The sequence below is a fragment of the Bos taurus genome, chromosome X (assembly GCF_002263795.3).
Source record: "Bos taurus isolate L1 Dominette 01449 registration number 42190680 breed Hereford chromosome X, ARS-UCD2.0, whole genome shotgun sequence".
Taxonomy (NCBI): Eukaryota; Metazoa; Chordata; class Mammalia; order Artiodactyla; family Bovidae; genus Bos; species Bos taurus.
Genome location: NC_037357.1, coordinates 85,502,328 through 85,523,822, shown reverse-complemented (window position 1 = coordinate 85,523,822; position 21,495 = coordinate 85,502,328).

Sequence of the window (21,495 nt, the reverse complement as noted above, 5' to 3'; positions counted from 1 at the left end):
AAGGGAAAGGCTACACACGCCAATATTCTGGCCTGGAGAATTCCATGGATTGTATAGTCCCTGGGGTTGCAAAGAGTCAGACACGACTGAGCGACTTTCATATATAGATATAGATATAGATACAGATATATATGTCCATATATATATGTTTCAGATATATATTGCAGTTATATATCAGATACTTTTTTGTTATAGGTTATGACAAGATATTGAATATGGTTTTCTGTGTGCTACAGTAGGTCCTTGTTAGGAGTTTAAGATTTTATACACTATACAAAGTTGACCAGAACCTTACTGAAAAGCCAGCTTAGCAAAGCCCATTCCATACAATTCCTGAGTGTCTAAGGGGACTGCTTACAATTTTTCTCCTGGATTACCCAGGAAATAAAAACAAACTGTCTTACCAGTTTCACAATGACTATTATTGATAGACATAATCACTGCAGAATAAACTGACCACAGCTAAAATTGATAGATCCACTGCTCTCAAACCAAAGATGAACTTGCAAATTTCAATCCTGAAATATTAGACTGGGTGAAAACTTGTCACAAATAAAGCTCAGAAGAACTAGAGCTGTTAATTCAACAAATATTTATTGAGTTGCCAGGCACTATTATAGGCAGGAGGGGACACAGCCAGGAACAAAAGATTCAAAACTTCCTGCCCTCATGGAGCTTTTATTCTAGTAGAGGGAGATAGACAATAAAAAATGCAATAAATTACATTATATTTGTATATTGGGGTGTGATAAGTATGAATTAAATGAATAAAGGCAGAAGAGGGATAAATTAAGACTTTGGGATTAGCAGATATGTAACATTATATATAAAATAGATAAACAACAAGGATCTACTGTATAGCACAGGGAACTATATTTAATATCTTGTAATAACCTATAGTGGAAAATGGAGAAGGCAATGGCACCCCACTCCAGTACTCTTGCTTGGAAAATCCCATGGATGGAGGAGCCTGTTAGGCTGCAGTCCATGGGGTCGCTGAGTCGGACACGACTGAGCAACTTCACTTTCACTTTTCACTTTCATGCATTGCAGAAGGAAATGGCAACCCACTCCAGTGTTCTTGCCTGGAGAATCCCAGGGATGGCGGAGCCTTGTGGGCTGCCATCTATGGGGTCGCACAGAGTCGGACACGACTGAAGTGACTTAGCATAGCATAGTGGAAAAGAATCCGAGAAAGAATATATATATACATGTGTGTGTGTGTGTGTGTGTGTATGTGTGTATGTATGTATCAGTTCAGTCACTCAGTGGTGTCCGACTCTTTGCAACCCCATGGACTGTAGCACGCCAGGCTTCTCTGTCCATCACCAACTCCTGGAGCTTGCTCAAACTCATGTCTATCGAGTCAGTGATGCCATCCAACCATCTATCTCATCCTCTGTCATCCCTCCAATATTTTGGCCACCTGATGCGAAGAACTGACTCATCAGAAAAAAACCCTGATGCTAGGAAAGATTGAAGGCAGGAGGAGAATGGGACGACAGAGAATAAGACATATATGTATGTGTATATGGCTGGGAAAGATTGAAGACAAGAGAAGTGGGCAGCAGAGGATGAGGTGGTTAGGTGGCATCACTGACTCAATGGATATGAGTTTTAGGTAACTCCAGGAGATAGTGAAGGACAGGGAAGCCTGGCATGCTGCAGTCCATGGGGCCCCAAAGAGTCAGACACAACTTAGTGACTGAACAACAGTGTGTATATAGTTGAATCACTTTATACTTGAAACATTGCAAGTCAACTATATCACAATTAAAAAGATAAATAATTTAAAAATAAAGGCAGTAAGGGGGATTCAGAGTACAGGATGGGAGAAGGTTGTATTTGAATAGGGTAGTCTGCTTAGGCCTTGTTGAAAGGCGATTTTTTTTTTTTTTTTTTGAGGAAAAAAAATATGATGCAAGAACATTTCTGGCAGATGGAACAACCAGTACAGTTCCTGAAGCAAGAACGTGCCTGAGATGTTCAAGGAGCAGCCTGAGATTAAGGAGATATCTGGGACAAAGCTATTATTGCTGAAATATGACACAGATAAGAATGTGTGGATCTAATCATCACTATAAAGATTAATCCAAAAGTGAGTCATCCCAGTGAAAATAATTTCAGAAAGTGAAAATGGCCAAAATTGGCTTTGGCTTAACTTCATCACTGTATGGCATTGAATGAGGAATTACATTGGCTCAAAATTCACTCCAGGGCAAACTTTCTCAATAGAAATTCATCCGAATTGGTATAATTCTGATTTTAAACATTAATATTTGTAAACAGAGCCAATATATCTGCAGTAAATAGCATGGGAGTTTGAAGGGTGAATCCAGGGCCAGCCAGGGTCCAGGCAAGGCAGCCTGGAATCAGCTGTCATTGGAAGGGTTCATTCACTCACTTATTCATTCATTCCACAAAGGAAGGGTTCATTCATTCATTACACAAATATTTGCCAAATGCCTACTGTGTGACAGGGGACACAACAACAAATAAAACAGGTGAAAATTCTTGCCCTCTTGCAGCTGACTGCTAGTGTAGGAGACATATTAAATGTAAAGAACAAATAGTAATTTGTGATAATAATTGCTAGATAAATAAATGAAATATATAATATAGTGATAAACGTTGAGAAAAATTACTCAAGAAAGGACATAGTGAGGGAGTGTGTGTGTGTGTGTATAAATTTTAGCTAGAATGGCCATGGAAAAGGCCTCACTGAGAGGACATTTAAGAAATCACAGCAGGATCCTCTATGACCCACCTCCCAGAATATTGGAAATAAAAGCAAAAATAAACAAATGGGACCTAATTAAACTTAAAAGCTTCTGCATAACAAAGGAAACTATAAGCAAGGTGAAAAGACAGCCTTCAGAATGGGAGAAAATAATAGCAAATGAAGCAACTGACAAACAACTAATCTCAAAAATATACAAGCAACTCCTGCAGCTCAATTCCAGAAAAATAAATGACCCAATCAAAAAATGGGCCAAAGAACTAAATAGACATTTCTCCAAAGTAAACATATAGATGGCTAACAAACACATGAAAAGATGCTCAACATCACTCATTATCAGAGAAATGCAAATCAAAACTACAATGAGGTACCATATCACGCCAGTCAGAACGGCTGCTATCCAAAAGTCTACAAATAATAAATGCTGGAGAGGGTGTGGAGAAAAGGGAACACTCTTACACTGTTGGTGGAATGCAAACTAGTACAGCCACTATGGAAAACAGTGTGGAGATTCCTTAAAAAACTGGAAATAGAACTGCCATACGACCCAGCAATCCCACTGCTGGGCATACACACTGAGGAAACCAGAATTGAAAGAGACATGTGTACCCCAATGTTCATTGCAGCACTGTTTATAATAGCCAGGACATGGAAACAACTTAGGTGTCCATCTGCAGACAAATGGATAAGAAAGCTGTGGTACATATATGCAATGGAGTATTACTCAGCCATTAAAAAGAATACATTTGAGTCAGTTCTAATGAGGTGGATGAAACTGGAGCCTATTATACAGAGTGAAGTAAGCCAGAAAGAAAAACACCAATACAGTATGCTGCTGCTGCTAAGTCACTTCAGTCGTGTCCGACTCTGTGGGACTCCATAGACGGCAGCCCAGCAGGCTCCCTCATCCCTGGGATTCTCCAGGCAAGAACACTGGAGTGGGTTGCCATTTCCTTCTCCAATGCATGAAAGTGAAAAGTGAAAGTGAAGTCGCTCAGTCGTGTCTGACTCTTAGTGACCCCATGGACTGCAGCCTACCCGGCTCCTCTGTCCATGGGATTTTCCAGGCAAGAGTACTGGAGTGGAGTGCCATTGCTTTCTCCCACAGTATACTAATGCATATATATGGAATTTAGAAAGATGGTAACTATAACCCTGTATGCGAGACAGCAAAAGAGACACAGATGTATAGAACAGTGTTTTGGACTCTGTGGGAGAGGGAGAGGGTGGGATGATTTGGGAGAATTGCATTGAAACATGTATAATATCATATATGATACGAATCGCCAGTCGAAGTTCGGTCCATGATACTGGTTGCTTGGGGCTGGTGCACTGGGACGACCCAGAGGGATGGTACGGGGAGGGAGGGTGGTGGGAGGGGGCTTCAGGATGGGGAACACGTGTATACCTGTGGTGAATTCATGTTGATGTATGGCAAAACCAATACAATATTGTAAAGTAATTAACCTCCAATTAAAATAAATAAATTTATATTTAAAAATAAATAAATAAAAACCTAAAAGTCCCAAAAGGCAAAAAAAAAAACAAAGAAAGACCTAAGGAAAGTATCTATTTGAAGAAAGAACTTTGAAACAAGAGCCATGATTGCAAGACAGTCATAGGGGTTAAGGGTATGGATTCTAGAGTCGGACAGAGTTCAAATCACCAGCCCTCTCCATATCCAGTGTGTAACCTTATATTCCCATCTTCCTCCTGAAAGGTTGTTGTTGAATCACGCGAATACACCAGGATTCTTGGCCCCCGGAGGAGAAGAATTCAATCCGGAGCCAGAGACGAGGCTTGATCGCTCAGAGCTTTTGTGTAATAAAGTTTTATTAAAGTATAAAGGAGATAGAGAAAGCTTCTGACATAGGCATCAGAAGGGGGCAGAAAGAGTACCCCACTGCTAGTCTTTAGCTGGATGTTATATAATCACTAGCAGTCTGTTAATGAAAGAAAGGAGTGTCTTAAAATTCAGAATGGCACCAGGCCCCTCACCCATAAGATGCATTTTGGGATAATCTTGGCACCAAATGGTTTATCCTGGGCCATAAAATGATTAACTTGAATCTTGAAGAAGGGCAGACCACCATACAAATAGTTTCATTTACATAGATTAGGGGAACAATATCCATACTGGTTTGTCAAGTAGGTTCTGGGCCAAGAGGCAGAACCGACTTGGAGACAGAGTTTGGGGTAAAGGCATAGTACATTAGCATAGCTTAAGACAAACATTTCCATAAGAAAAAGGCATTGGTTATCTCTAGACTCGAGAATAGCTAACTTCAGGCGAAGCCGGGTGTCATTATGGCAACACAATATTTTAAGAGAAACCTCCCTTTAAATTTGTATAGAGAAGGAAAAAATATTGCTAGTTTGTTTCCTCCTGCCTCTTAAGAGAGATAAAAATGTCTGACACTTGCAGGCTATTTCCTCTATTTGGAGACTCCTGGCCTTCCTGCCTGTTACCCTCTCACTCCTCTATCAACTGGGGCTAACAACATTAATTACCTATGTGTGTGTAAAGTGGTAAAGAATCTGCCTACCAATGCAGGGGACACAGGTTCCATCCCTGGATCAGGAAGACCCACTGGAGGAGGAAATGGCAACCCACTCCAGTATTCTTGTTTGAAAAATTCCATGGACAGAGGAGCCTGGCAGGCTACAGTCCATGGAGTTGCAAAGTCAGACACAACTGAGCAACTGAGCACACAAGGATCTTGAGAGGATTAATCTGAGAATACTTACAACACTGCCTGCCGCAGATTGGGTGTTTGTAAATGTTGGTTGAGTGAATGAATCCTCATTAATATTACTGTAGTGGCCATGGACATGCCCTATAAAATGAACTTGTGGTAGTCATGGTTTTGGGGATGTTCAGGTTGTGGAGTTGGTATGGACGGTGGTTTGGAACCCTGGCAGTCAATACTGAGAGGTTTAGGGTCTGGTATAGAAAGTTGTGGTTCCAGGAGACAAGGTTTGAAAAATTACTTAAGCCAGCCTGTTTAGTTACTTTAAGTAGTAGCTATTGGAAAAGCTGCATGATTCTTGGAGTCAATTGTCTCAAAGGTATAGAGGGTCTGCCAGGGTTGGAATGAGGATCTGGGGTCTCAGCTGAAGTTTAGGAAGAGAGCAGCTATCAGTGAATGCCACAAGGTGTCAGTTAGAGGTACACCTCTGGGGGCCCTGCAATGCTCTGGCCTTATCTTTTTATTCTTTTTCCAACCCCTTCATCTCCTTCAATTCTTTGCTAAATATCAGCTTCTCAAAGAGGACTCCCCTTATTTAAAAGAATAATCCCCCTTATTATTCATTCTGGTTTTTTTTTTTAGTTCTTTTTTTCCCTTCATAGCACACACAAACTGTGTTATGTGTGTTGTCCTTGTAATTGAGGTCATGTTACCAGTAATTAAACAAAAATAAACTAGATTGTTATTTTAATGAGGGGGAGAGAGAGAAAAGGAGAGAGAAAGGAGGAGGAGAAAGAAGAGAGAGGGAGGGGGAATTAATTTTCAAAAACCCTAAACCCATCAAGGTGGGGTAGGAATGGTACTTTGGGACCAGATCATACTGGACTCCGAATGTCACACCAATGTTTGGCGTGTGTGTGTGTGTTTCAACAAATTCCATCTAAATGAAAAACATCCTGTACACAGTTTCCAAACTCTGCTTCTGCCAAGATTCTAAGACATAACAACCTCTGGGCCACTGTCTTTTCTCACCTGGAATCCACTTTCTCCAGAGAATTTTTCAGAAAATTCCACTCACCCTACAAACCTGGCCTTTTGGGGGGGAAGAGCTCACTTTGAAAAAAAAGCTCAGAGGGGTCATTTGGGCTCTGACCTTGAAAAAAGCTTTTGATTAATGAAATTTACCATTTTTAATTTAAAGTCTATTTTGTCTGATAATATAGCTACACTTGTCTTTTTTTTTAAGCAATCATTTGCTTGAAATACATTTTTCCATCCCTTTGCTTCCAGTCTATATGTGTCTTTAAGACTAAAATGAGTCTCTTGCAGGCAGCATATGGTTGGGACTTGTATTTTTATCTGTTTTACCTACATCCTTTGATTAAAGCATTTACTCTATTTACATTTAAGGTAATTATTGATAGGTAAGGATTTACTATGAGTTTGAGCAAGCTCTGGGAGATAGTGATGGACAGGGAAGCCTGGCATGCTGCGGTCCATGAGGTCCCTGAGATGGACATGACTTAGCAACTGAACAACAAGGATTTACTATTGCCATTTTGCCCATTATTCTCTGGCTGTCTTGTAAGTCCTTGCTCCTTATTTCTTACCCTGCTGTCTTTGTGTTTGTGTGTTTTTCTGTGTGTGTATTTGTGTGTGTGTGTGAGATGTCTTTCTGTATCAGTATGTTTGGACTTTTTATCATGTTCTTTTGTGCAATTACTGCAGGTTTTCCCCTTATGGTTACCATGAGGCTCAAGTAAAGTATCTTAAAATTATAACACCCTATTTTAAGGTGATAACTTCAATAAAATTTTACACTTTTCCTTGCAATTTAGGTTTTTGATGTTACAGTTTATATATTTTTTATATTATGTAATCAATAAGAGTATTGTTCAGTTCAGCTCAGTCGCTCAGTCGTGTCCAACTCTTTGCAACCCCATGAATTGCAGCATGCCAGGCCTCCCTGTCCATCACCAACTCCCAGAGTTCACTCAGACTCATGTCCATTGAGTCGGTGATGCCATCCAGCCATCTCATCCTCTGTCCTCCCCTTCTCCTCCTGCCCCCAATCCCTCCCAGCATCAGAGTCTTTTCCAATGAGTCAACTCTTTGCATGAGGTGGCCAAAGTACTGGAATTTCAGCTTTAGCATCATTCCTTCCAAAGAAATCCCAGGGCTGATCTCCTTTAGAATGGAGTGGTTGGATCTCCTTGCAGTCCAAGGGACTCTCAAGAGTCTTCTTCAACATCACAATTCAAAAGCATCAATTCTTCAGCGCTCAGCTTTCTTTATAGTCCAACTCTCACATCCATACATGAACACTGGAAAAGCCATAGCCTTGACTAGATGGACCTTTGTTGGCAAAGAAATGTCTCTGCTTTTGAATATGCTATCTAGGTTGGTCATAACTTTCCTTCCAAGGAGTAAACGTCTTTTAATTTCATGGCTGCAGTCACCATCTGCAGTGATTTTGGAGCCCCCCAAAATAAAGTCTGACACTGTTTCCACTGTTTCCCCATCTAAAGAGTATTGTAGTTATGGTTATTTTTTACTACGTTAGTTTTCCAGCCCGAGTTGTAAGTGAATTCACGCAGGTAAAATTTCTCAAGCAGTCTGAAGGAAAGCCAATACCTAAGCGCCAGGTTGAGAACACCAAAGCAGCTCAGCAGCTCGCTGAGTTAATCTTTAAAAGTGTCGTGGACCCATCCCCAGGTTTTTGTTTTTCCAGAATGCAGCTGAGTGGAGACTCGGTCCCTCTGCGCTCTTTCAGTCGGGAAGCCAACACTGCCCCAAAGTACCCCTTCCCTGGTCGAGACGGGCCTCCAAACTGGACATCTTAAAAGGACCAGCAGAAGAAAGCTGGGATGGACGCAGAGCCTGTTTGTGGGCCCGTGGCTTCGTGTCAATGGATGTCTGGAAAGAGGCACAGCCAATCGTGACAGATCTGTGCACTAGTGACAGCCCTTGGGATAATCAGCTGTTTATCACAGCAGCTTTGCCTCCTTTGGCGGGGTGGATTCTTCATTTGAAAGGGCAGCAGGCGGCCAATCAAAAACTCTGGCTCCTGGGGGCTCTGGGTGTGCTGAGCCAGAGGGTGGAAGACTGATTCAGCAGCCACCCTGTCTGTGAGTACAGGGTCTGGACCCACTCCTCTTCTGCGAGTAGGGGGCGGGAGAGGGACTTGATTGATAGCCTTCCAACCAGTGAGAACGTCTGAGTCACAGGGCACGTGTCTATTGGCAGTCGAGGGTAGGGTCTTGCTTTGACTGACACATTATCATCCAGTAAGCATGTCTGCTTGAGTTGGGGGGGGGGGAGGGCGGGACGGCTGGTGGCAGAAAAGGCAGGGTCTTGTCCTTGACTGACCCTTGTTTTGTTTAATGAGGAAACTGAGATTTCACAAGAAGCCCCCGCCCTTTTCTGTTTTTAAAAAGGCTATGATACTTTACAAAGTTGGAAAATTACAGCTTTAGAGCAATTTGGCTTTCTCATGCTGGACAGAAATGGCAGCCTCACTGAATCTGTGAAAAAGAGCAGCCCCTAGGAAAGGTAATCTTAGGGGTGGAGACTGGAACTGGAAGTGGTTCTCAGAAGCAGCTGAACAGCAGTTGGCATAGAGTTGGGACTTGATTTGAATTTTAGGGCTTCAGAGACTGTGATGGAGGAGGCGGTCTAATACAGGGTCTCTGGTGAGAGTGATGGGGGTTTCTGAGGACAGTGGTGGGAAGTCTGTAATGCATGGTGAGCGGTTGAAGTCAGTCTGGGTGACCCGTGTTGACGATGATAGTTCAGGTTTGTTCTTTGATGAGACCAACTGGAATCAAGCAATGGATGGAGCCTGCACTGTCCAGATCACTGCTGCTGCACCTTGGACATGGCATCATATCCACCACCAGAGACTGGGTACAAAGCAAAAATCTCTGTGTTGCTAATGCAGACTGTTTGCAGTCTGACAGTGGTGCACCCAATGATGCTTCCTACTATCAGCAGATATCTGATATTGTTGAACATTGTGTGTTGTGTTTACTCAATCATGTCTGACTCTTTGTGACCCCATGGACTGTAGTCCACCAGGCTCTTCTGTCCTTGGCGATTCTCCAGCCAAGAACACTGGAGTGGGTAGCCATGCCCTCCTCCAGGGGATCTTCCCAACCCAGGGACTGAACACAGGTCTCCTGCATTGCAGGCAGATTCTTTACCATCTGAGCCGCCAGGGAAGCCCTGAACATTGAACAGCCTCCTAAGAAATGAACTGAAGGATTTCAGATGCTACCTCTCCCACCTCTTCCTGGTCCACACACTTAAATAAGTCAATTTGCTCACTGAATGTGACTGTCACCTGAAAGGGATCATTGCCTATTCGGTACCTTCTGGGTAATGGTTAGGACAAAAGTGATGACAACTCAGCCCAAAATGGGTCTAGGGGATTTGAACTTCATCCTGGTTCAGTCACCTGGATTTTCTTGTTGAATGGACATGGTTGTAGATCATAAGCATGATGACCACTTAATTGGAGACACTGTTCACTGAATTCCCCTCCAGTGGCCCACAAGGGCCAAGATAGATGACATTTAAATAATCTCATAAATTTTATAAAAATGCCTTTTATCCTCTTGCATCTGACCCAGTGTCTGGATGAAAGGTCTGTGTGCAAACAGGAGATGATTGAATAAAAGTGAAGTTATAGGCACTAGGATGGGAAACACCAATTTCATGGCTATGGAAGGAATGTACTTGGGGAAGGAAAATCTTAGACCCTGAGAGGTGTGAGATGGGAACCAGTTAGTATTCTTTGTCTCCTACATTGAGCACTAAAACCTGGCAAAGCAATCAAATGGTTTCCCAGAGTCAGGCAGACAGCTAGCAATCTGACCTGCTACCAGGTGTGTCATCCCTTCCTTGGGATGACAAAAACAGAAAATCTCACTTGAACATGGCTGGTCTTAAACTATTCTGCTGTGCCAGAGGCCGTCAATGTCACCTCCTGAACACAGACTCCCTCATCACTGTACAAACACAGGGGCCAACATGACTTTGTTTAGATCTGACTGATACAAATTCATATTCTCCTGATACCTGAGAGGTCTTGGATTATGCCACATTTAGCAATTGATGTTACCAAGCATGGGACTTAACCAAATCCATGTTGTGGTGTTCCCAAACAGATCTAACAACAAATTCTGAACTGAGTTGAACCATGTCCCTTTGGGTTATGTGTTTGTATATGGAGGAAAGACGGGGGTGCATATCATCGCTCCACTGGGATTGGGGTTTGATTTTGGACTCTGTCATTGTTGCTGGTGACACCAAATGTGCAAAAGTCAGTCTAAACTCCTTTGTGTGGGTTGCAGTGTAATAGCCTGGCCTTAGACTACTTTGTGGTTGTCGAAGAGTGGGCTCTGACCACTTAGCCATTTCTCAGGGCTATGTTGACAGTGAGGAATCTTGAGGGATTTGGTCATGTCTCCCTCTGGGACAAAGAGCTGCCTGAATTCCCAAGTTCAGCTTTTCATGGCTGTGATGTAAACCCACTATGTATGCTACATCCACCAGGGTCCCTCTGTGTCACCTCTGTGGGACTTAGAGGACATGGGGCGCTGATATGGTGTGAGTGCTGCACCCATGGTGAGTAGTAAACTTCCTTTGTCTCTGCCTCAGGAATCTTGTGTTTTCTGTCATCATCTCTAAAATTTGCTATCCTATAAGAGAGTAAAGTCTCAGACACTTTACAGAAGAATCTTGACCCTGACTGGGTCAGTCTCTCCAGGACTGAGGGATGGTTCTGTGTATTCTGATAGTCCCTGTGATTTGGCTATTGGCAGTTTTGGACGGTCAGTGATCTGCTGCCGGTGGTGTCAGAAATGTGATTCCAAAATTTTGAGTCCTGAGGTAATTAGTGATTGGAGACCTGCAGGGCTGCTGGCATATGACTGTCAAACCACTGGGAGGGAGGCTGTGCTGATAGAGTTTATGGGGCAGGGGGCAGTGACGAGTAACACTCTGATGGGGTTTTGTTGTCTCCTTCGTTGGATTCTTTGAGGGTCAGTGTTTGGGGCTGGGTCATGGGTGTTTGGGGATTTTGGAGGACCCTGTGGGAAATAGAGCTGTCTTCAGAAAGATATGGAATCTTCAGGGAGATATTGGATAGAATTTTTCTTAGATAATAGTTACCCTTTAGATTAAGACCCACCTGCATTTGGTACTTAGCTCTTAAAAGTGAAAGAAAGTGAAAGTGAAAGCCGCTCAGTTGTGTCCGACTCTTTGCAACCCCATGGACTATACAGTCCATGGAATTCTCCAGGCCAGAATACTGGAGTGTGTAGCCTTTCCCTTCTCCAGGGGATCTTCCCAACCCAGGGATCAAACCCAGGTCTCCTGCATTGCAGGCAGATTCTTTACCAGCTGAGCCACAAGGGAAGCTCACTTAGCTCTTAACCACTTACCACCTGTGTAGAAAAATCATCCAGCTCTCTCGCTTCTGTATAGGAAAAATAAAATCCTACTCTCTCCCTTCCCTCTCCGTCCCTTACTAACACTTTACTTCTGGCACGCTGGTCACCAAATGTGTGCAGGTTTTTCCCACATCAAGCAAAATTCTCTGCAACATCAGCTGGTATCCTACAATTTAACTCAATTCTAACACTACCTGGAGAGTGCATCAGATCCAAGAGGTTAAGGGATCAATCCCACAAAATTTTCCCATATCCCATTACAGATGCTAATTACAAGTAGTAGGTCCCCAGGTTACCCACAAATTCTGTCTGATTTGGTTGCAAATTGGAGGTTCCCATGACCCGCCTCTTCAAGTTAGATTAATTTGCTAGAGCAACTCACAGAACTCAAGGAAATACTTACATTTACCAGTTTATTAAAGGACATGATAAAGGATACAGATGAACAGTCAGATGAAGACATACATAGCGTGAGATCTGGGAGGGTACCAAGTGCAGGAGCTTCTGTCCCTGTGGTGTTGGGGTACATCACCCTCCTGTTATGTGGATGGTCCGCCCATCCTGAAGCTCTTGGGACTCCACATTATTGGGATTTTATGGAGGCTTCCTCACATAGGCATGATCAATTATTAACTTCATTTCCAGCCCTCTCCCCTCTCTGGAGGATGGGGAGATGGGTCTGAAAATTTCAAGCTTTTAACTATGGTGTGGTCTTTCTGGTGACCAGCCTGCATCCAGGAGCCATCCAGACCCACCTAGAGTCACTTCAGTGGAATAAAAGATGCTGCCGGTGCTCTTATCACATAGGAAATTACGAGAGTTTTAAGAGCTCTACCAGGAACCGGGGGCAGAGACCAATGTATTTATTTTCTATTATCTCACACCAACATAGTTTTACCTTGGTCAAATTCCTTATTCCTTCTGAGCCTCAGTTTCCTGATCTGTGAAATGGAGATAATATATAGTACAAATAGTATGTAAAATGTATAATAGACTATTGTGGAAAATGCTCAGCATGTCCATAGTATAAGACTATACACAATTTGAGGGAATAGGGACAGTAATACACCAGGGTAACTCCTATGGATTCAGGACTTGCAGGATGGGGGGACATTGTGGATAGGGAGTGACTTACTTTACACTGTAAGATACATTTATTAGGATTTTGTTTTAAATTTTAGCAGTTACTTTTTAGACATCTATTAATTATTACATGTTATTTTCTTGTTTAACTTGATAGTATATTTAAAAATTTCTGATGTTGATCCTTGGATTTATTTTAAATATATTTTATTATAGCATAATTGATTTACAATGTTCTGCTCATTTCTGCTGTACCTCAAACTGATTCAGTTTTATATATATATATATATACATTTTTTCATATTCTTTTCCATTGTTGTTTATCATGCATATAGTTCCCTGTGCTCTACAATAGGACCCTGTTTATTCATTCTATATGTATTAATTTGCATCTGCTAACTGTAAACTCTCAATCCTTGCCTCCCTTACTTCCCCTTGGCAGCCACAAGTCTGTTCTCTGTCTCTTGAGTTTGTTTCTGCTTTGTATATAAGTTCATTTGTGTCATATTTGAGATTTCACGTATAAGCGGTATCATATGGCATTTGTCTTTGTCTGATTTACTTCACTTAGTATGATAATCTCTTAAGTCCATCCATGTTGCTGCAAAAGGCATCATTTCATTCTTTTATATGGCTGAGTAGTATCCATTGTATACATATATATATATTTATATGTGTGTGTGTGTGTGTGTAAGAATCCCTGAAATTTACCCTTTTATTAATAGCAAATTTCTAGTATACAATACCATATTATTAACTATAATCATGTAGTACATTAGATCTCTAGAACCTATCCTACAAAACTGCAACTTTCTCCACTTTGACCAGCATCTTACTATTTTCCATGACAATTGTTAACCACTGCATTTTCTTTTTTCAAGATTGTTTTTGACTATTCAAATTTTAGAACTGTTTTTTCTATTTTTGTGAAAAATGTCATTGGAATTTTGATAGGGATTGTATTGAATCTGAATCTGTATAGCACAATATTGATTCTTCCAGTCAATGAATACAGGATAGCATTCCATTTATTTGTGGCTTCTTTAGTTTATTTCATCAGTGTTTTATACTTTTCAGTGTACAACTCTTTTACCTCCTTGGTTAAACTTATTTCTAAGTATTATATTCTTTTTGTTGCTATTATAGATGAGATTGTTTCCTTGATATCCTTTTCAAATAGATCATTGTTGGTGTAAAGAAACACTACTGGTGTTTTTTGTTTGTTTGTTTTTCCATGCCGAGAGGCATGTGGGATCCTACTTCCCTGACCAGGGATTGAACCTAGGCCCCCTAAATTAGGAGCTCGGAGTCTTAGCCACTGGACCACCAGGAAGTCTTCCTCTCTCATTTCTGACTTTGAGTCTTCTCTTTTCCCTAGTCAGTCTAGTTAAGGGTTTGTTGATATCCCACCTCCACAAACGCACTAAGTTTTTTTATTTTTCTACTGTGTTTCAAGAAAATTAGAGATACCAAGGGAACATTTCATCCAAAGATGGGCTCGATAAAGGACAGAAATGGTATAGACCTAACAGAAGCAGAAGATATTAAGAAGAGGTGGCACGAATACACAGAAGAACTGTACGAAAAAGATCTTCATGACCAAGATAATCACAATGGTGTGATCACTGACCTAGAGCCAGACATCCTGGAATGTGAAGTCAAGTGGGCCTTAGGAAGCATCACTACAAACAAAGCTAGTGGAGGTGATGGAATTCCAGTTGAGCTATTTCAAATCCTGAAAGATGATGCTGTGAAAGTGCTGCACTCAATATGCCAGCAAATTTAGAAAACTCAGCAGTGGCTACAGGACTGGAAAAGGTCAGTTTTCATTCCAATCCCAAAGAAAGGCAATGCCAAAGAATGCTCAAACTACCACACAATTGCACTCATCTCACATGCTAGTAAAGTAATGCTCAAAATTCTCCAAGCCAGGCTTCAGCAATATGTGAACCATGAACTTCCAGCTGTTCAAGCTGGTTTTAGAAAAGGCAGAGGAACCAGAGATCAAATTGCCAATATCTGCTGGATCAAGGAAAAAGCAGGAGAGTTCCAGAAAAACATCTATTTCTGCTTTATTGACTATGCCAAAGCCTTTGACTGTGTGGATCACAATAAACTGTGGAAAATTCTGAAAGAGACCACCTGACCTGCCTCTTGAGATACCTATATGCAGGTCAGGAAGCAACAGTTAGAACTGGACATGGGACAACAGACTGGTTCCAAATAGGAAAAGGAGTACGTCAAGGCTGTATATTGTCACCCTGCTTATTTAACTTATATGCAGAGTACATCATGAGAAATGCTGGGCTGGAAGAAGCACAAGCTGGAATCAAGATTGCCAGGAGAAATATCAATAACCTCAGATATGCAGATGACACCACCCTTATGGCAGAAAGTGAAGAGGAACTAAAGAGCCTCTTGATGAAAGTGAAAGTGTAGAGTGAAAAAGTTGGCTTAAAGCTCAACATTCAGAAAACGAAGATCATGGCATCTGGTCCCATCACTTCATGGGAAATAGATGGGGAAACAGTGGAAACAGTGTCAGACTTTATTTTTTGGGCTCCATAATCACTGCGGATGGTGATTGCAGCCATGAAATTAAAAGATGTTTACTCCTTGGAAGGAAAGTTATGACCAACCTAGATAGCATATTCAAAAGCAGAGACATTACTTTGCCAACAAAGGTCCATCTAGTCAAGGCTATGGTTTTTCCTGTGGTCATGTATGGATGTGAGAGTTGGACTGTGAAGAAAGCTGGGCACTGAAGAATTGATGCTTTTGAACTGTGGTGTTGGAGAAGACTCTTGAGAGTCCCTTGGACTGCAAGGAGATCCAACCAGTCCATTCTGAAGGAGATCAGTCCTGGGTGTTCTTTGGAAGGACTGATGCTGAAGCTGAAAGTCCAACACTTTGGCCACCTCATGCGAAGAGTTGACTCATTGGAAAAGACTCTGATGCTGGGAGGGATTGGGGGCAGGAGGAGAAGGGGACGACAGAGGATGAGATGGCTGGATGGCATCACCGACTCGATGGACATGAGTCTGAGTGAACTCCGGGAGTTGGTGATGGACAGGGAGGCCTGGCGTGCTGTGATTCATGGGGTTGCAAAGAGTTGGACAGGACTGAGTGATGGAACTGAACTGAACTGACTGTGTTTCTATTCTCTATTTGATTTATTTCTACTCTGATCTTTATTATTGTCTTCCTTCTGTAGCTTTGAGTTTAGTTTGTTTCCCCTAGTTTCTTGAGATATAAAGTTAGGTCATTTAGTTGAGATCTTGTTTTTAATGTAGGCATTTACACCATAAACTTCCCTCTTAGTCTGATGTTGAGTCCCTCTACTGAATTTTTCAAGTCAGTTATTGTATTCTTCAGCCCTATGATTTCTGTCTGGTATTTAAAAGAATATTTTCTCTTTATTGAAATTCCTACTTTGTTCACGCATTCCTCTCCTGACCTCAGTGAGAATCTTTATGACTGTTATTTTGAATTCCCTGTCAGGGGAGTCACTTATCTTCATTTCATTAGGGGGCAGTTTCTGGAGATGTATCTTCCTCTTTTGTTTGGAAGTAAAACATCGGTTTCTTCATTTTCCTTGACTCCCTCTGTTGGCTTCTGTGCATTAGATAAAGCAGCTGCTTCTCCCAGTCTTAACAAACTTGCCTTGTGTAGAGATGAACCTCACCCAACTTACCCAGCCAAAGATTCAGAGTGCCTCTCAAGCCTTTGTGCTTGTGCAAACCACCATCTTTGTTCTTAGTGGGGCCCCAGGAGACTAGGGTGTACCTAGTCCTTTCAGTGCTGTAGAAGCAAGGCAGATCCTCACATGCCTGTTCAGTCTCCCAAAAGACTACTACTTGCCTGCCTCTTCAGCTCACAGTGGCAAGCTAATTTGTTTGTTTTGTTTCTTGTCTGTTTGCTGCACTGAGTCTTGTTTGCTGTGTCTGGGCTCTAGCGTGCAGGCTCAGTAATTGTGGCACAGGGTTTAGTTCCCCCATGGCATGTGGAATCTTCCCCAATCAGGAATCAAACCTGTGTCCCCTGCAATCGCAGGTGGATTCTTAACCACTGGACCACCAGGGAAGTCCAAGCAGGTTAATTTGAAGCTTGACATTATATCTACTACTGTGGGCAAGAATCCCTTAGAAGAAATGGAGTAAGCCTCATAGTCAGTGAAAGAGTCTGAAATGCAGTACTTGAATGCAATCTCAAAAACGGCAGAATGATGTCTGTTTGTTTCCAAGGCAAACCATTCAATATATGTCTATGCCCCAACCAGTAAAGCTGAAGAAGCTGAATTTGAATGGTAAGTAATGCTCAAAATTCTCCAAGCCAGGCTTCAGCAATATGTGAACTGTGAACTTCCTGATGTTTAAGCTGGTTTTAGAAAAGGCAGAGGAACCAGAGATCAAATTGCCAACATCCATTGGATCATGGAAAAAGCAAGAGAGTTCCAGAAAAACATCTATTTCTGCTTTATTGACTATGCCAAAGCCTTTGACTGTGTGGATCACAATAAACTGTGGAAAATTCTGAAAGAGATGGGAATACCAGACTACCTGATCTGCCTCTTGAGAAATTTGTATGCAGGTCAGGAAGCAAGAGTTAGAACTGGACATGGAACAACAGACTGGTTCCAAATAGGAAAAGGAGTACGTCAAGGCTGTATATTGTCACCCTGCTTATTTAACTTCTATGCAGAGTACATCATGAGAAACACTGGGCTGGAAGAAGCACAAGCTGGAATCAAGATTGCTGGGAGAAATATCAATAACCTCAGATATGCAGATGACACCACCCTTATGGCAGAAAGTGAAGAGGAACTAAAAAGCCTCTTGATGAAAGTGAAAGTGGAGAGTGAAACAGTTGGCCTAAAGCTCAACATTCAGAAAACGAAGATCATGGCATCCGGTCCCATCACTTCATGGGAAATAGATGGGGAAACAGTGGAAACAGTGTCAGACTTTATTTTTCTGGGCTCCAAAATCACTGCAGATGGTGACTGCAGCCATGAAATTAAAAGACGTTTACTCCTTGGAAGGAAAGTTATGACCAACCTAGATTCAAAAGCAGAGACATTACTTTGCCAACAGAGGTCCATCTAGTCAAGGCTATGGTTTTTCCTGTGGTCACATATGGATATGAGAGTTGGACTGTGAAGAAGGCTGAGTGCTGAAGAATTGATGCTTTTGAACTGTGGTGTTGGAGAAGACTCTTGAGAGTCCCTTGGACTGCAAGGAGATCCAACCACTCCATTCTAAAGGAGATCAGCCCTGGGATTTCTTTGGAAGGAATGATGCTGAAGCTGAAACTCCAGTCCTTTGGCCACCTCATGCGAAGAGTTGACTCATTGGAAAAGACTCTGATGCTGGGAGGGATTGGGGGCAGGAGGAGAAGGGGACGACAGAGGATGAGATGGCTGGATGGCATCACTGACTCGATGGACATGAGTCTGAGTGAACTCCAGGAGTTGGTGATGGACAGGGAGGCCTGGCGTGCTGCGATTCATGGGGTCGCAGAGAGTCGGACACGACTGAGGGACTGAGCTGATCTGATCTGATGAAGACCTACAAGACCTTCTAAAACTAACACCCAAAACAGAAGTCTTTTTCATCATAGGGGACTGGAATGCAAAAGTAGGAAGTCAAGAGATATCTGGAGTAACAGGCAAATTTGGCCTTGGAATACAAAATGAAGCAGGGCAAAGGCTAACCGTTTTGTCAAGAGAATGCACTGGTCATAGCAAACACCCTCTTCCAACAACACAAGAGAAGACTCTACACATGGACATCAACAGATGGTCAATACTGAAATCAGATTGATTATATTCTTTGCAGCCACAGATGGAGAAGCTCTACACAGTCAGCAAAAACAAAACTGGGAGCTGACTATGGCTCAGATGATGAACTCCTTATTGCCAAATTCAGACTTAAATTGAAGAAAGTAGGGAAAACCACTAGACCATTCAGGTACGACCTAAATGAAATCCATTATGATTATACAGTGGAAATGAGAAATAGATTCAAGGGATTAGATCTGACAGATAGAGTGCCTGAAGAACTATGGATGGAGGTTCATGACATTGTAGAGGAGGCAGTGATCAAACCATCCCCAAGAAAAAGAAAGGCAAAATGGTTGTCTGAGGAGGCCTTACAAATAGCTGAGAAAAAAAGAGAAGTGAAAGGCAAAGGAGAAAAAGAAAGATATAAACATCTGAATGTAGAGTTCCAAAGAATAGGAAGGAGAGATAAGAAAGCCTTCCTAAGTGATCAATGCAAAGAAATAGAGGAAAACAACAGAATGGGAAAGACTAGAGATCTCTTCAAGAAAATTAGAATTGGGGGCAGGAGGAGAAGGGGACGGCTGAAGAGAAAATGAGAGATACCAAGGGAACATTTCATGCAAAGATCGGCACAATAAAGGACAGAAGTGGTATGGACCTAACAGAAGCAGAAGAGATTAAGAAGAGGTGGAAGGAATACACAGAAGAACTATACAAAACAGATCTTAATGACCCAGACAACAACAATGGTGTGATCACTCACCTAGAGCCAGACATCCTGTAATGTGAAGTCAAGTGGGCCTTAGGAAGCATCACTACGAACAAAGCTAGTGGAGATGATGAAATTCCAGTTGAGCTATTTCAAATCTTAAAGGATGATGTTGTTAAAGTGCTCAATATGCCAGCTAATTTGGAAAACTCAGCAGTGGCCACGGGATTAGAAAAGGTCAGTTTTCATTCCAATCCCCAAAAAGGGCAATGTCAAAGAATGTTCAAACTACCGCACAATTGTGCTCATCTCACACACTACCCAAGTAATGCTCAAAATTCTCCAGGCCAGGCTTCAACAGTATGTGAAACATAGACTTCCAGATGTTCAAGCTGGATTTAGAAAAGGCAGAGGAACCAGAGATCAAATTGCCACATCTGTTGGCTCATAGAAAAAGCAAGAGAGTTCCCAAAAAACATTTACTTCTGTTTTATTGACTACGCCAAAGCCTTTGACTGTGCGCATCATGACAAACTGTGGAAAATTCTTCAAGAGGTGGGAATACCAGACCACCTTACCTGCCTCCTGAGAAATCTGTATGCAGATCAAAAAGCAACAGTTAGAATTGGACATGGAACAATGGACTGGTTTCAAATTGGGAAAGGAGTACGTCAAGGGTGTATGTTGTCACCCTGCTTATTTAACTTATATGTAGAGTTCATCATGCGAAATGCCAGGCTGGATGAAGCTCAAGCCGAAATCAAGATTGCCAGGAGAAATATCAGTAACTTCAGATATGCAGATGACACCACCCTTATGACAGAAAGCAAGAAAGAATTAAAGAGCCTCTTGATGAAAGTGAAAGAGGAGAGTGAAAAAGTTAGCTTAAATCTCAACATTCAGAAAACTAAGATCATGGCATCTGGTCCCATCACTTCATGGCAAATAGATGGGGAAACAATGGAAACAGTGAGAGACTTTATTTTTGGGGGGCTGCAAAATCAGTGCAGATGGTGACTGTAGCCATGAGATTAAAAGACACTTGCTCCTTGGAAGAAAAGCTATGACCAACCTAGACAGCATATTAAAAAGCAGAGACATTAGTTTGCCGACAAAGGTCCATCTAGTCAAAGATATTGTTTTTCCAGTAGTCATGTATGGACGTGAGAGTTGGACTATAAAGAAAGCTGAGGACCGAAGAATTGATGCTTTTGAACTGTGGTGTTGGAGAAGACTCTTGAGAGTCCCATGGACTGCAAGGAGATCCAATCAGTCCACCCTAAAGGAAATCAGTCCTGAATATTCATTGGAAGGATTGATACTGAAGCTGAAACTCCAATATTTTGGCCACCTGATGGCAAGGACTGACTCATTGGAAAAGACCCTGATGCTGGGAAAGATTGAAGGCAGGAGAAGGGGATGACAGAAATGAGATGGTTGGATGGCATCACCAACTTGATGGACATGAGTTTGAGCAAACTCTGGGAGTTGGTGATGGACAGAGAAACCTAGCGTGCTGCAGTCCATGAAGTCGCAGAGTTGGACACGACTGAGCAACTGAACTGGACTGAACTGATCTTTGGGCAGCAGGTAGGAAAGTCAGGTCATTAAATTTGCAGTCTATCCCCTTCAGGGAGGAACTACAATCTGGGTGTTTTTGCCTTTTTTTCTGTGCTGAACCAGGGGGAGTAGCCATAAGTAGTATTTGTGCACCCATTTAAAAAGAATGCTTTGTCCTCTGTGGTCATGGGAGACTTACAAATACTGAGCCCTGTTTGCTCTCAAAACTAGATGATTTAACCCTCAGTTTTGAAGCTATTTTTTTTTGCCAGGTATAGAATTCTAGACCATCTTTTTTTTTTTCAATTCATTAAAGATGTAAGTTCAGTGGATCATTTTTAATTTTCCGTGTCTCTCATTGAGTTTTTGAGCTTGTAGAATACCATTATAGTAACTTTTAATGTCTTTCTCTGCTAATTTTAATATCTGTGTCAAATCTGGGTTGGTTTTGATTGATTATTGTTTTTATATTTTCC